This window comes from Oncorhynchus nerka, linkage group LG23, assembly GCF_034236695.1.
Source record: "Oncorhynchus nerka isolate Pitt River linkage group LG23, Oner_Uvic_2.0, whole genome shotgun sequence".
Classification (NCBI taxonomy): domain Eukaryota; kingdom Metazoa; phylum Chordata; class Actinopteri; order Salmoniformes; family Salmonidae; genus Oncorhynchus; species Oncorhynchus nerka.
Genome location: NC_088418.1, coordinates 55,772,085 through 55,787,447, shown reverse-complemented (window position 1 = coordinate 55,787,447; position 15,363 = coordinate 55,772,085). Strand labels below are relative to the sequence as shown.

General features: G+C 46.0%; 1 pseudogene; it reads right to left on the bottom strand.

Moving 5' to 3' along the window:
* The window catches only part of LOC115115484 (synaptotagmin-1-like), a 78,877-nt pseudogene that overhangs the window by 42,802 nt on the left and 20,712 nt on the right, over positions 1–15,363 (bottom strand).

The following is a 15,363-nucleotide window of genomic DNA, read 5'->3' as shown; positions in this document are numbered from 1 at the left end:
TTCTCCCACGCAACAGCAGGTCTGCACATGGAGCCCAGTAACCACCACCCACACCCCTGATCCCTGGAGTACCTGGGTCTAATCACGTGTTCTGTTAGCATCACATTGGCATTGTTCTGGAGGACAAAATGCCATTTCTATTGCTGTCCACATTTTGTAGGTAGATTTTAGATTTACATTAGTCACTTCAGATGCTATCTGTTATCTCCTGCCAATACAATGGTGGGCAATGATTGGTTGGGGACGGTTGTTGTTTGAGAGAAAAAGCTGCAGGAAAATAGGAGACACTGAAGTGAAGTGATTGCTGCCGAATATGCGTTTTCTCAGACAAAAGATGAGCCTGTCGTGTGGAAAGCCAGCGGGGAGTGAAAGTGCAGCACAATCAGAGCTCAATGTCTCCAACAGACACCAATTTCCCCAAATCCAACCAGACAAAACACTGGGCCCCACAATGACTCACCAAGCCTTCAGCAAAACCCCTAGAACAGCACAGAGGGGAGAGGGCAAAACAATGGTTTCTAATACATAACACCCTGAGAGCGTTCATTACCAGAGTGAGAGAGTGGCTTTGACTGAGGGTTTCAAAATGACAGCCCCTCATCTTGAATGGACATGACACAGGTGAGAGCAGGTCTGGAGGTAAAATGCCTCTTAGGCCTCCTGGCTGTCAATCATCTTGCCTGGGCATCCTTGTTGTGTTCCTCAGGCATCTGTTGTGGCCCTCAGCTCTGCTCTGCTCACCTGACAAGCCTCCCACGTCCATCTTCTTCAGGTTCTTGGCCTCCAGGATGACCACGGTCAGCTTGCCGGCGGTGGGCACGTATCGCAGGGAGAAGCAGATATCACCCAGCTTCTCTTGCTGTGAGAGGAGAGAGAGAGAGTGAGAGAGAGAGAGAGAGAGAGAGAGAGAGAGAGAGAGAGAGAGAGAGAGAGAGAGAGAGAGGAGTCATGACCATAGCTAGGAATAAGGATGAAGTTGTCTGCTGAAGTGACACATGGTTTGGGAGTGTAGTCTAAAAGCTTAAACGCTTTCACATGGATTCTATTTTCCCATTTTTGTTTTCTTGGATCTTTGTAGGGCGCGGGCTGAATTTGGCCCTTGGGTGAATTAATTTGGCCCCCCAAGTTTTCTGAGCAATTTTGGTTTGGGGGGACATAAAATAATGTAACAAAAGAACAGGAATTCAGCTCCAAGAGATTTTAATTGAATAAATCTGTCCCCAACTATTCCCACACATAATAGAGATACATATGCTATCATATCCCAATGTAATAAAGGTTTGAAATGATTTTGTTTTAGTCAAATATCATATCTGTTTGGGCTTCTTGTGGTCAATTTGACAAATTATTTGTAATTTTGTTCCGAGAGACAGAACGTCATCAATCGTTCCTTTGTGTCATACACATCAACATCGAAATAAACAATCGTAGTCACAGAGTGAACAGACTCAAAATGGGATTTATATTTCTGGAATTACACATATTAACAAGTAGAACAGACTGATGCTCAATAAGTGTCCCAGGTCCAACTCGAATTACACATGATTGGGAACAGCCACTATGAATAGACCTCATAAATCAAGGGCCAAGGAGGCCTGAACATTGATTTGAGTTTTATATCAGTCTTTCATCAAATTACAACCAAGACCGATTCCCTAATACTAAATATATGTGATGAGAATATAATACGGTTGCCAGATGTGAGTTGTATATGGGGCAGGTTTATTCTCAGCCTGGGTTGCCATTACTCAGTCGGTGTATCTAGCCGGGCCTGGCCTGTACACTCAGCCCAGAGCCGACGGGACTAAATAGACTCACTTCAATGACAGAGGCTCCAGCTTCATCAACATAAACACACACTCCTCCCAGGGAGACGTGGGCAGAGAGACTGAGAGTTTAAAAACCCCAGATATAAATCATGCTTGTCTGAAGCCATCATGGTCTAATATATCCCAGAAATATCTGAGAAAGGCCAGCGCTGCCTTTGGTGCTGCTAGACCCTCTCCTGCCGAGAGAGCTTCATGTTTGACCCGCCAGGTTGAGGAGGATGTAAACACTGTTACACAGCCGTTGTTCCCTCAGTCAATACCGGCGTGTTATTTCAAAGCACTTTCGCAGGTAAATCCAATTGTCACCTCGTCACTTTTCTTCTCGTTGTAAGGAATCTTTGTTTCTAGAAGAATACACGGCGGAAACAAACTAATTATGAAACCCCCTGATATGTTGAACATGTGTCGCTTAAAAAAGATTGGATTCCTTCTGAATTCATCTGGAATCCATCTGTTATTCTGGCAGTGTTTGACTTCATTTTAAAATGATGTGAACACTAATGCCACCTTGTCTTTTCCACAGACGTATTGTATATGTAGTGGATAATCAACAAGGGGCTATGCATTCTGTGGAAAATAATGAACGACGTGGAACTCACCTTTTACGGAGTTGTATTATTTTCCAGAGAACAGATGATTAATCAAAGTTGATGATCACTTTTATACCATGGCTATAATTTAACACATTTGCCGCTACAAATGTGTTCATTTGCAGGTAGAAATGTGTTCAACAACCACTGTTTACTAGATAGCAAGTTTACTAGATAGTTACAGTAGTTGCCTTTATAGACAAACAAACAGACTTGCTAGTTTAGTCCTAGCTTGCTATTATGAAAATCAAATTAAAACAACGCCAATAATGTTTTCAATTCAACTTTTGCTTTCAAAAGCAGCTCAAACATAGAACATGTAAGAATGAACTATAGCCATTGAATTCTACAGTGCTGATATAACGTGCATTATAGGGAAATAATCCATGCTCTAGAATGCCCTTCAAGCCAATCAGAAACGAGTATTCAACAATACCATGGTATAATTAAGTAGTAAGGTGTGGAAAATGGCCAATATACCACAGCCATGGGCTGTTTTTAGGATTTTACTGTTCTAATTCCGTGTGCAACCAGTATAGCAATCAGCATTCAAGGCTCGTTTCACACAGTTTAGAATTAAGCAATAAGGAACCTCGGGGGTTTGTCGTATAAGGCCAATATTCCATGGCTAAGGGCTGTATCCAGGCACTTCGCGTTGCTTCGTGCATAAGAACAGCCCTTAGCCGTGGTATATTGGCCATATACCACACCTCCTCTGGCCTTATTGCTTAAATGAGACCCCAGAGGAAATATTTGGGTCAACATGTCTCTCACTCTCTGTGGATGCATATATTTGCATAGATATGGGTAATGTGTCCATACATTTTTCTGAGTGGATATTGGGATTATTCTGAAGGACAAACTTTGCCCTTGGTCTAGTGTGGTCGTGCCAAATGTATAAACATGGGGAGAAATAGGAGTTGTCTATAGAGCACCAACAGATCTGGGACCAGGCTAGTGGTTGGGCTGTTCAGAGCATCTCTTTAGCTAGCCGCTAGGACCTCGTTGGGTGTCATTTGCAGCCACTGAGGCACGGCTGATGTGTGAAACATTCCTTTCTGTCACTGTTACACACATTCAATGAGGACAGGAACTTCTTCTTGACCCTACCGTCTCTTTACACACCCACATAAGTTGCTTGGTGTGTCACATTATCCTCGAAGTCCTCGCATAATGATCCCATTTCAACATTTGTATAATCATATAGTGTTTAAGATGGTGCTCACGATGGTGAAAGTGGCCATTTCAAATCAAATCAAAATGTTTCAAGGTCCTTCAGCGAAAGCCCACTGAAGTGAGCAACTACCACTTTAAGGGCGTTAAGACAGTGTCTCAAGCCTCGCGTGAAGTGATCAGGTGTAGCTTGTCTGGTTCTGGAACAACGCGGCAGATTGAGATGTCCTTCCACTCTCTGGCACCACAGGTGTGAAAATGAACCTTTACATGAACCAAGCGAGCTGCTAAAAACAAGGTTCCCCTAGCAACCCACGCTTAAATTCTGCACGCCATAACATTTACCTTGAAATTTGTATCTCCATCTCTCTTTTATTAATAGAATGAGAAGCATGGAGGGATGATTAAGTGACATTTTTCAAGAGAGATGGAATACCCTGGATTACTGTATGGCAATGAGCTCACTCTTCAACATTTTTAACATAGTCATACGATTGTCGTGTGATAAAATGTGTCATTTAAAATGTCTGATCGTGGATTTTCTAGAAATTAACTGTTACCTTGGTGACACACACGTAACTTTGGGGAAGAAAATATTAGGAGTTTCTGAGGTGTAAACTTGGAGTTATTACCTTATATATGTTGTATATATATTATATTATTTACCTCCTCCTTCTCGGCGCTCACAAGATCCCGCCACTCCTCTGTCACGTGACTAAAGTCAATCTTGTTCATGGGCAGCTTCACGTCTCCGATGGCGTCGTGCTTGGAGAAGCGGTCAAAGTCGTACACCGTCATCATCAGCGTCTTGCCTCCCAGCTCGACGTAGGGCACCTGGGGAGAACCATATAACCACTAGAAGAGTCTGTCCGACCATGAAACCTATCTCTAAGTGTCTTCTGGTGGAACTTACTTATCTCAATTAAGGATGAAATTGAAGTAGTCTATTGTTGACACCTGTAGTAGCATAGTGGTGATAGTGGTGCTTTACAAAATGTCCGCCAGATTGGCACGCTGCATCAAAGCTACTCCCAGGCACTGGTATTACTTGTCAAGGAATAGAGAGGAGTCGTCGTGAGTTGGGGAAGTTCTGGTTCTAGAGCATTACAACTCAATCAAAACCACTCCTCCTCCCTCCTCCTCCTCTCCTTCCTTCTCCAGTCCTGTGTGTGACGGACAGGCGGCAGGCAGTCTTATCTGCCAGAGATCCGGGGCGAAGGAAGGGGTGCTGGTGGAGGGGATGTGAAGAGGAGATGAGGGTGGGGTCTAGGATTTGATTCTTGATTGCCTCCAATTGAGCTGTTTTCCAGACAAAGCTCATTGCAACATGGTGACAAACTGCCTGATTGGCTAGAAAAGAGATAAGACTTCTGAAGTTTGTCCTTGACACTATCACCACCACGACCAAAGAACACTCCTAGCTCCTTCATTTCTATAATGGAGCCACTTGTGATTACAAGTAGGCGCCGGTGGGATAAATAAAGCTTCACAGATCTACCATGTTTTCTGAATTCCAAAATAAATATGCTACTGGTATTTAACCAATCTGGCAACCACATATGCTACGTATTTCTCGCTGCAGACAAACACCTGTGCTCTTTGTACTGCTGGATGAATACCACAACTCTTCCTCCACAGATGAGATACTGTAGCTACAATCACATTTTCGAAACTGAGAAAGTTTTGCTCAAATTTAGGCCAAATCAAAGCAAGAAAGAGAGAGAATAAGGAGAGATGTGAGTTTGCATCTGCCTGTTTGAATCCTGATCATACAGAGGCTGTGTGGACCATGAGGCAGTCTATCAGCAGGTTGTTACTGGGCCAGCTGTGTGGACCAGGAGGCAGTGTGTCAGCAGCTTGTTACTGGGCCAGCTGTGTGGACCAGGAGGCTGTCTGTCAGCAGGTTGTTACTGGGCCAGCTGTGTGGACCAGGAGGCTGTCTGTCAGCAGGTTGTTACTGGGCCAGCTGTGTGGACCAGGAGGCTGTCTGTCAGCAGCTTGTTACTGGGCCAGCTGTGTGGACCAGGAGGCTGTCTGTCAGCAGCTTGTTACTGGGCCAGCTGTGTGGACCAGGAGGCTGTCTGTCAGCAGCTTGTTACTGGGCCAGCTGTGTGGACCAGGAGGCTGTCTGTCAGCAGCTTGTTACTGGGCCAGCTGTGTGGACCAGCAGGCTGTCTGTCAGCAGCTTGTTACTGGGCCAGCTGTGTGGACCAGGAGGCTGTCTGTCAGCAGCTTGTTACTGGGCCAGCTGTGTGGACCAAGAGGCTGTCTGTCAGCAGCTTGTTACTGGGCCAGCTGTGTGGACCAGGAGGCTGTCTGTCAGCAGCTTGTTACTGGGCCAGCTGTGTGGACCAGGAGGCTGTCTGTCAGCAGCTTGTTACTGGGCCAGCTGTGTGGACTAGGAGGCTGTCTGTCAGCAGCTTGTTACTGGGCCAGCTGTGTGGACCAGGAGGCTGTCTGTCAGCAGCTTGTTACTGGGCCAGCTGTGTGGACCAGGAGGCTGTCTGTCAGCAGCTTGTTACTGGGCCAGCTGTGTGGACCAGGAGGCTGTCTGTCAGCAGCTTGTTACTGGGCCAGCTGTGTGGACCAGCAGGCTGTCTGTCAGCAGCTTGTTACTGGGCCAGCTGTGTGGACCAGGAGGCTGTCTGTCAGCAGCTTGTTACTGGGCCAGCTGTGTGGACCAGGAGGCTGTCTGTCAGCAGCTTGTTACTGGGCCAGCTGTGTGGACCAGGAGGCTGTCTGTCAGCAGGTTGTTACTGGGCCAGCTGTGTGGACCAGGAGGCTGTCTGTCAGCAGGTTGTTACTGGGCCAGCTGTGTGGACTAGGAGGCTGTCTGTCAGCAGCTTGTTACTGGGCCAGCTGTGTGGACCAGGAGGCTGTCTGTCAGCAGCTTGTTACTGGGCCAGCTGTGTGGACCAGGAGGCTGTCTGTCAGCAGCTTGTTACTGGGCCAGCTGTGTGGACCAGGAGGCTGTCTGTCAGCAGCTTGTTACTGGGCCAGCTGTGTGGACCAGGAGGCTGTCTGTCAGCAGCTTGTTACTGGGCCAGCTGTGTGGACCAGGAGGCAGTCTGTCAGCAGCTTGTTACTGGGCCAGCTGTGTGGACCAGGAGGCTGTCTGTCAGCAGCTTGTTACTGGGCCAGCTGCTCCATGTCTACACACCTTACCTGAGCGAACACACCACAGCATGCAAATGACTTGGTCATAGAACGAACAAACACAACCTGCTTAAACTACTGTGTGGTTTGTGTATTGTGTATTTGTCCTATTCCTTGAGAAATGTCTATTGTTGCTATTATGGATAACAAAGTTTACTACTTCTACTACTACTACTACTACAACATCAACTACTACTACTACTACTACTGCTGCACAAGTCAAGGTTTGAGAGTTGCATGGGTGAAGTATTGTCTAGTCTACTCTTATACCTTGAATAAGTACCTTGAATTGGAACTGCTCGTTGAAGGTGGGGTTTAGGGTCTTCCGGTGGACCTTGGTCTCAAACTTCTTCTTCTTGTCAGGTAGCAGGTAGACCTTGACGTAGGGGTCCGAGGTGCCGCCCATGTCCATGGCTGGAAGGTCCGCTGCTTGGATGATCCCTACTATGAGCTGAGGAGAGGAAGGGTGGAGGGGAGACAACAGAGACTAGTCAGCACTACTACAGTCCTACCCATAGCAATACCAGACTACCCACAGCAATACCAGAGCCTTGATATGACTGTCATCCCACCACCATTCTAACAGAGCACCAAGCTTTGGTTCAATTGGAATAAACCCCGGTCTCATCACTGGTGCAAAACGCTAGGATGGAGAGACGCGGCATGTCATGGGTTCAAAACGATCACCAGCAGAATTGAAGTCAAGAGCCTCTATAGTTTAGATTTAATTATGAGAAAGAGGCCCATCGGTAATCTCCTACAAAGGGATCCATACCTACATCCATACCTTCTCATCTGTAGCTCTTTACATTTTACATCAGCAGGCCATAGGTGATATTAAAAGTAATGCTCCTGTGAAAGCCACGGTGGTTTAAGCCAAAGCAGCATTAAGGCGGCGAGCAGTCGAGGTCAGGACCTGTCAGAGCTCTGCAGTGATTGGCCTGTTCTCCACCACATCAGGCTGATAATTGATAACCATGCTGGGGGGCAGGGGAGGGTGATTGACCTGCCAGTCACAGCTGCTTCCTCCAAGGCCTATTGAGGCCTCCTAGTCAGTCAATCAACTTCCTGTCAGGCAGCCATCAACCGGCAATCTGGAGGGGAACCAGGGCACTCAGCCATGGAGCTCTCCAGCAGTTGTCAGAGCCAGTCAGCATGGATTATTGTAACGTGAGAAATAAGGCTACCCTCTGCCATTAAAACGCATGGATCGGCGTAGCAATGGATGCTGGATCGCATCATATTTTGCGACCCGTGTTTTCGCAGTTCAGATCAGAGTGCTAAAGCAAGGCTCAGGGGTGATGGGACTCCAGCTGTAGGCTCCTGAGTGGCACTGTGGTCTAAGGCACTGTATCTCAGTGCTAGAGGTGTCACTACAGAACCTGGTTCTATTCCAAGCTGAATCACAACTGTGATAGGGTGGAATACAATTGGCCCAGCGTCATCCGGGTTTTGCCGGGGTAGGCCGTCATTGTAAATAAGAATTTGTTCTTTAACTGACTTGCCTGGTTAAATACATATTTTTTTAAATGATGGGAGGATGATGATGGGAGTGGAGGATGACTGTGATACAGAGGCCAAAGCCAATTCTCCACAGACAGCTCACTGTCCACGCACAGCACAAGTACACTGCACGGTAACTGGTTACTAGCATTATTTTATATTTCAGGCATTTTTTCCAGTCCAACAAAAAATTGACTACAATGCTTTCCGTAGTTGTGTCAAGTTGGCTGGTAGTGGATCTCTAACTCGAACAGCTTGTTCCATTTCATCCCACAGATGCTCAAGTGGATTGAGATCTGGTGATTGGGCAGGCCACTGCAGTCAGCTGAATTCAATGTCATGTCCGTGGATCCATTCCTATACAATCCTAGCCTTATGGCATGGGGCATTATCCTGCAGAAAAAAATCTATTTGCAGATGGATACACTGATGCCATGAAGGGATGCACCTGATTGGCAATGATGTTCAGATATCCTGCGGCATTCAAATGTTGCTCCACTTTTATCAAGAGGCCCAATGTGTGCCATGAATACACACCCCACACTATCACACCACCACCACCATCATGTTATCAGGTGGCATGATGGATGCATGTACCCATACCCTAGTCCTCCTATCTGCGTGAAACAGCAGGAACTGGGATTCATCAGACTAGGCAATGATTTTCTAATTCTCCAGTGTCCAGTGTTTTCATTCCTTAGCACACTGCAACCGCAGAAAAGACGTCGCTTGCCATACCCCATTCGTGTCAAGGTACGATGAGTTGTGCATTCTTTTATGGGTCTTTAGGCACCAATGTTGTACTTGACTGTCAGTTGACTAAATGTAGCCAGTCTGTTGCGCTGCACAATTCATGTCAGCATCCTTTGTCCTCTTTCATCAATGACCCATTTTTGACCACTGGCCTGCTTTTTGACCACAGACCACTGGTTTGCTGGATGTCCATTGGGTGGTGGACCATTATTGATTTACACGGGAAACTGTTGAGTGTGAAAAACCCAGCAGCGCTGCAATTCTTGACACACTCAAACCAGTGCACCTGGCGCCTACTACTATACACCATTCAAAGGCACTGAAATATTTTGTCTTGCCAATTCACCCTCAGAATGGCACACATACACAATCAATGTCGCAATAGTCTCAAGGCTTAAAAATCATTCTTTAACCTGTCTCCTCCCCTCCATTTATACTGATTGAGGTGAATTTAGCTGGTAACATCAATAAGGGATCATATTTTTCAGCTGGATACACCTGGTCAGTCTATGTCATGGAAAGAGCAGGTGTTCCTAATATGTTGTACACTCAGTGTAGTTTGAACATAAAGCTAAACAACCAAAAGGGAACGACTAAGATATTGTACATGTACTGTATGTTCTTCAAAATGTATGAAATATATTTTGTTCTCTAACCCATCTACACACAATACCCCATAATGACAAAGTGAAGACATGTTTTTAGAAAAGTTAGCAAATGTATGAAAATGAAATACAGAAATATGTCATGTGCATAAGTATTCACACCCTTGAGTGAATACATGCTAGAATCACCTTTGGCAGTGTTTACAGCTGTGAGTCACTCTAAGTACATCTCTAAGAGCTTGCACACCTGGATTGTAAAAATCTTCAAGCTCTGTCAAGTTAGTTGTTGATCATTGCTAGACGGCCATTTTCAAGTCTTGCCATAGATTGTCAAGACAATTTAAGTAAAAACTGTAACTGGACCACTCAGAAACAATCAATCAATAACTATTACAAAACTCAAATCAGATATTCTGCTGTGAAACCACCTCTATTGTTTAGTACAACACGTACAGGACAAATGTCCACAGTCAAGAGTTAAACAGTCAGATTCAGCTGAATATTTCATCATATTTGAATATTCTCAGAGGGACCAGTTGAGTCAAGTGTACAAAAGGGCCAACAGCTACACTGAAGTGGATTATTAAAGGGGACTACTAAACTGGATTATTAAAACGTACTATTAAACTGGATTATTAAAGGGTACAACTAAACTGGACAGTGGTATAAAGTACTTAAGTAAAATTACTTTAAAGTACTACTTAAGTAGTTTTTTTGAGGTAACTGTACTTTACTTTAATATTGATATTTTTGACAACTTTTACTCCACTACATTCCTAAAGAATAATAATAATCTACTTTTTAGATTGTTCCCTGACACCCAAAAGTAGTCGTTACATTTTGAATGCTTAACAGGACAGGAAAATGGTCCAATTCACACACTTATCAAGAGAACATCCCTGGTCAACCCTACTGCCTCTGATCTGGCAGACTCACTAAACACAAATGCTTCATTTGTAAATTATGTCTGAGTGTGCCTATTTAAAACATTTTTTTTTTTTTTTTTATTTAACCAGGCAAGTCAGTTAAGAACAAATTCTTATTTTCAATGACGGCCTGGGAACAGTGGGTTGTTCAGGGGCAGAACGACAGATTTGTACCTTGTCAGCTCGGGGGTTTGAACTCGCAACCTTCCGGTTACTAGTCTAACGCTCTAACCACTAGGCTACCCTGCCGCCCCAGGCTGACTATCCGTAAATTAAAAGAAACAATTGGTTTATTAAAAAGTACTAATAAAATGGTTTATTAAAAGGTACTAATAAACGGGTTTATTAAAAGGTACTAATAAAATGGTTTATTAAAAGGTACTAATAAAATGGGTTATTAAAAGGTACTAATAAAATGGGTTATTAAAAGGTACTAATAAAATGGGTTATTAAAAGGTACTAATAAAATGGTTTATTAAAAGGTACTAATAAAATGGGTTATTAAAAGGTACTAATAAAATGGGTTATTAAAAGGTACTAATAAAATGGTTTATTAAAAGGTACTAATAAACGGGTTTATTAAAAGGTACTAATAAAATGGGTTATTAAAAGGTACTAATAAAATTATTTATTAAAAGGTACTAATAAAATGGGTTATTAAAAGGTACTAATAAAATGGGTTATTAAAAGGTACTAATAAAATGATTTATTAAAAGGTACTAATAAAATGGGTTATTAAAAGGTACTAATAAAATGGGTTATTAAAAGGTACTAATAAAATGGGTTATTAAAAGGTACTAATAAAATGGGTTATTAAAAGGTACTAATAAAATGGGTTATTAAAAGGTACTAATAAAATGGGTTATTAAAAGGTACTAATAAAATGGGTTATTAAAAGGTACTAATAAAATGGGTTATTAAAAGGTACTAATAAAATGGTTTATTAAAAGGTACTAATAAACGGGTTATTAAAAGGTACTAATAAAATGGTTTATTAAAAGGTACTAATAAACGGGTTTATTAAAAGGTACTAATAAAATGATTTATTAAAAGGTACTAATAAAATGGGTTATTAAAAGGTACTAATAAAATGATTTATTAAAAGGTACTAATAAAATGGGTTATTAAAAGGTACTAATAAAATGATTTATTAAAAGGTACTAATAAAATGATTTATTAAAAGGTACTAATAAAATGGTTTATTAAAAGGTACTAATAAAATGGGTTATTAAAAGGTACTAATAAAATGGGTTATTAAAAGGTACTAATAAAATGGGTTATTAAAAGGTACTAATAAAATGGTTTATTAAAAGGTACTAATAAAATGGGTTATTAAAAGGTACTAATAAAATGATTTATTAAAAGGTACTAATAAAATGGGTTATTAAAAGGTACTAATAAAATGATTTATTAAAAGGTACTAATAAAATGGTTTATTAAAAGGTACTAATAAAATGATTTATTAAAAGGGTACTATTCCATTCTGTGTTTGTGTTATATGATCCTCACGATACTGAACATCTGATCTGGCTTCTTTCACATTCCCCAGGTCTGTAAACCTGTGTCTGTTTAACGGAGGGGCAGCGTCCTGTCACAGAGAAGGGCCTACTGGGTCATAACCCTTCCCTGTGTGTGTGTTTAACGGAGGGGCAGTGTCCTGTCACAGAGAAGGGCCTACTGGGTCGTAACCCTTCCCTCTGTGTGTGTTTAACGGAGGGGCAGTGTCCTGTCACAGAGAAGGGCCTGCCGGGTCGTAACCCTTCCCTGTGTGTGTGTTTAACGGAGGGGCAGTGTCCTGTCACAGAAGGGCCTGCTGGGTCATAACCCTTCCCTGTGTGTGTGTTTAACGGAGGGGCAGTGTCCTGTCACAGAGAAGGGCCTACTGGGTCATAACCCTTCCCTGTGTGTGTGTTTAACGGAGGGGCAGTGTCCTGTCACAGAGAAGGGCCTACTGGGTCGTAACCCTTCCCTGTGTGTGTGTTTAACGGAGGGGCAGTGTCCTGTCACAGAGAAGGGCCTGCTGGGTCATAACCCTTCCCTGTGTGTGTGTTTAACGGAGGGGCAGCGTCCTGTCACAGAGAAGGGCCTGCCGGGTCGTAACCCTTCCCTGTGTGTGTGTTTAACGGAGGGGCAGTGTCCTGTCACAGAAGGGCCTGCCGGGTCGTAACCCTTCCCTGTGTGTGTGTTTAACGGAGGGGCAGTGTCCTGTCACAGAGAAGGGCCTACTGGGTCGTAACCCTTCCCTGTGTGTGTGTTTAACGGAGGGGCAGCGTCCTGTCACAGAGAAGGGCCTGCTGGGTCATAACCCTTCCCTGTGTGTGTGTTTAACGGAGGGGCAGTGTCCTGTCACAGAGAAGGGCCTGCTGGGTCGTAACCCTTCCCTGTGTGTGTGTTTAACGGAGGGGCAGTGTCCTGTCACAGAGAAGAGCCTGCCGGGTCGTAACCCTTCCCTGTGTGTGTTTAACGGAGGGGCAGTGTCCTGTCACAGAGAAGGGCCTACTGGGTCATAACCCTTCCCTGTGTGTGTGTTTAACGGAGGGGCAGTGTCCTGTCACAGAGAAGGGCCTACTGGGTCGTAACCCTTCCCTGTGTGTGTGTTTAACGGAGGGGCAGTGTCCTGTCACAGAGAAGGGCCTGCTGGGTCATAACCCTTCCCTGTGTGTGTGTTTAACGGAGGGGCAGCGTCCTGTCACAGAGAAGGGCCTGCTGGGTCGTAACCCTTCCCTGTGTGTGTGTTTAACGGAGGGGCAGCGTCCTGTCACAGAGAAGGGCCTGCTGGGTCGTAACCCTTCCCTCTGTGTGTGTTTAACGGAGGGGCAGTGTCCTGTCACAGAGAAGGGCCTGCCGGGTCGTAACCCTTCCCTGTGTGTGTGTTTAACGGAGGGGCAGTGTCCTGTCACAGAGAAGGGCCTACTGGGTCGTAACCCTTCCCTGTGTGTGTGTTTAACGGAGGGGCAGTGTCCTGTCACAGAGAAGGGCCTGCTGGGTCATAACCCTTCCCTGTGTGTGTGTTTAACGGAGGGGCAGCGTCCTGTCACAGAGAAGGGCCTGGTGGGTCGTAACCCTTCCCTGTGTGTGTGTTTAACGGAGGGGCAGTGTCCTGTCACAGAGAAGGGCCTGCCGGGTCGTAACCCTTCCCTGTGTGTGTGTTTAACGGAGGGGCAGTGTCCTGTCACAGAAGGGCCTGCCGGGTCGTAACCCTTCCCTGTGTGTGTGTTTAACGGAGGGGCAGTGTCCTGTCACAGAGAAGGGCCTACTGGGTCGTAACCCTTCCCTGTGTGTGTGTTTAACGGAGGGGCAGTGTCCTGTCACAGAGAAGGGCCTGCCGGGTCGTAACCCTTCCCTGTGTGTGTGTTTAACGGAGGGGCAGCGTCCTGTCACAGAGAAGGGCCTGCCGGGTCGTAACCCTTCCCTGTGTGTGTGTTTAACGGAGGGGCAGCGTCCTGTCACAGAGAAGGGCCTGCCGGGTCGTAACCCTTCCCTGTGTGTGTGTTTAACGGAGGGGCAGAGTCCTGTCACAGAGAAGGGCCTGCTGGGTCATAACCCTTCCCTGTGTGTGTGTTTAACGGAGGGGCAGTGTCCTGTCACAGAGAAGGGCCTGCCGGGTCGTAACCCTTCCCTGTGTGTGTGTTTAACGGAGGGGCAGCGTCCTGTCACAGAGAAGGGCCTGCCGGGTCGTAACCCTTCCCTGTGTGTGTGTTTAACGGAGGGGCAGAGTCCTGTCACAGAGAAGGGCCTGCTGGGTCATAACCCTTCCCTGTGTGTGTGTTTAACGGAGGGGCAGCGTCCTGTCACAGAGAAGGGCCTACTGGGTCGTAACCCTTCCCTGTGTGTGTGTTTAACGGAGGGGCAGTGTCCTGTCACAGAGAAGGGCCTACTGGGTCGTAACCCTTCCCTGTGTGTGTGTTTAACGGAGGGGCAGCGTCCTGTCACAGAGAAGGGCCTGCCGGGTCGTAACCCTTCCCTGTGTGTGTGTTTAACGGAGGGGCAGCGTCCTGTCACAGAGAAGGGCCTGCCGGGTCGTAACCCTTCCCTGTGTGTGTGTTTAACGGAGGGGCAGCGTCCTGTCACAGAGAAGGGCCTGCCGGGTCGTAACCCTTCCCTGTGTGTGTGTTTAACGGAGGGGCAGCGTCCTGTCACAGAGAAGGGCCTACTGGGTCGTAACCCTTCCCTGTGTGTGTGTTTAACGGAGGGGCAGTGTCCTGTCACAGAGAAGGGCCTACTGGGTCGTAACCCTTCCCTGTGTGTGTGTTTAACGGAGGGGCAGCGTCCTGTCACAGAGAAGGGCCTGCCGGGTCGTAACCCTTCCCTGTGTGTGTGTTTAACGGAGGGGCAGCGTCCTGTCACAGAGAAGGGCCTGCCGGGTCGTAACCCTTCCCTGTGTGTGTGTTTAACGGAGGGGCAGCGTCCTGTCACAGAGAAGGGCCTGCCGGGTCGTAACCCTTCCCTGTGTGTGTGTTTAACGGAGGGGCAGAGTCCTGTCACAGAGAAGGGCCTGCTGGGTCATAACCCTTCCCTGTGTGTGTGTTTAACGGAGGGGCAGTGTCCTGTCACAGAGAAGGGCCTGCCGGGTCGTAACCCTTCCCTGTGTGTATGATATTGGCCGCTGACGGGAGGCTGGAGAACGGTGTGCACCTACAATTGTGACTAAGCACGTCCTGAAAGGAGTTGTTCCGATACTCCCTCCCTGGTCCCTCCCTATGGCTCCACATAGCCACACAAACACTGCACACTTCAAAGGAGAAAGCGAAAGCCCCAGGGGGACGTGAAAGGAGCTGTCATATTCCTCCTGTCTTCTCTTGCTTTTTGCAGGAAGCTTTGAGAATGT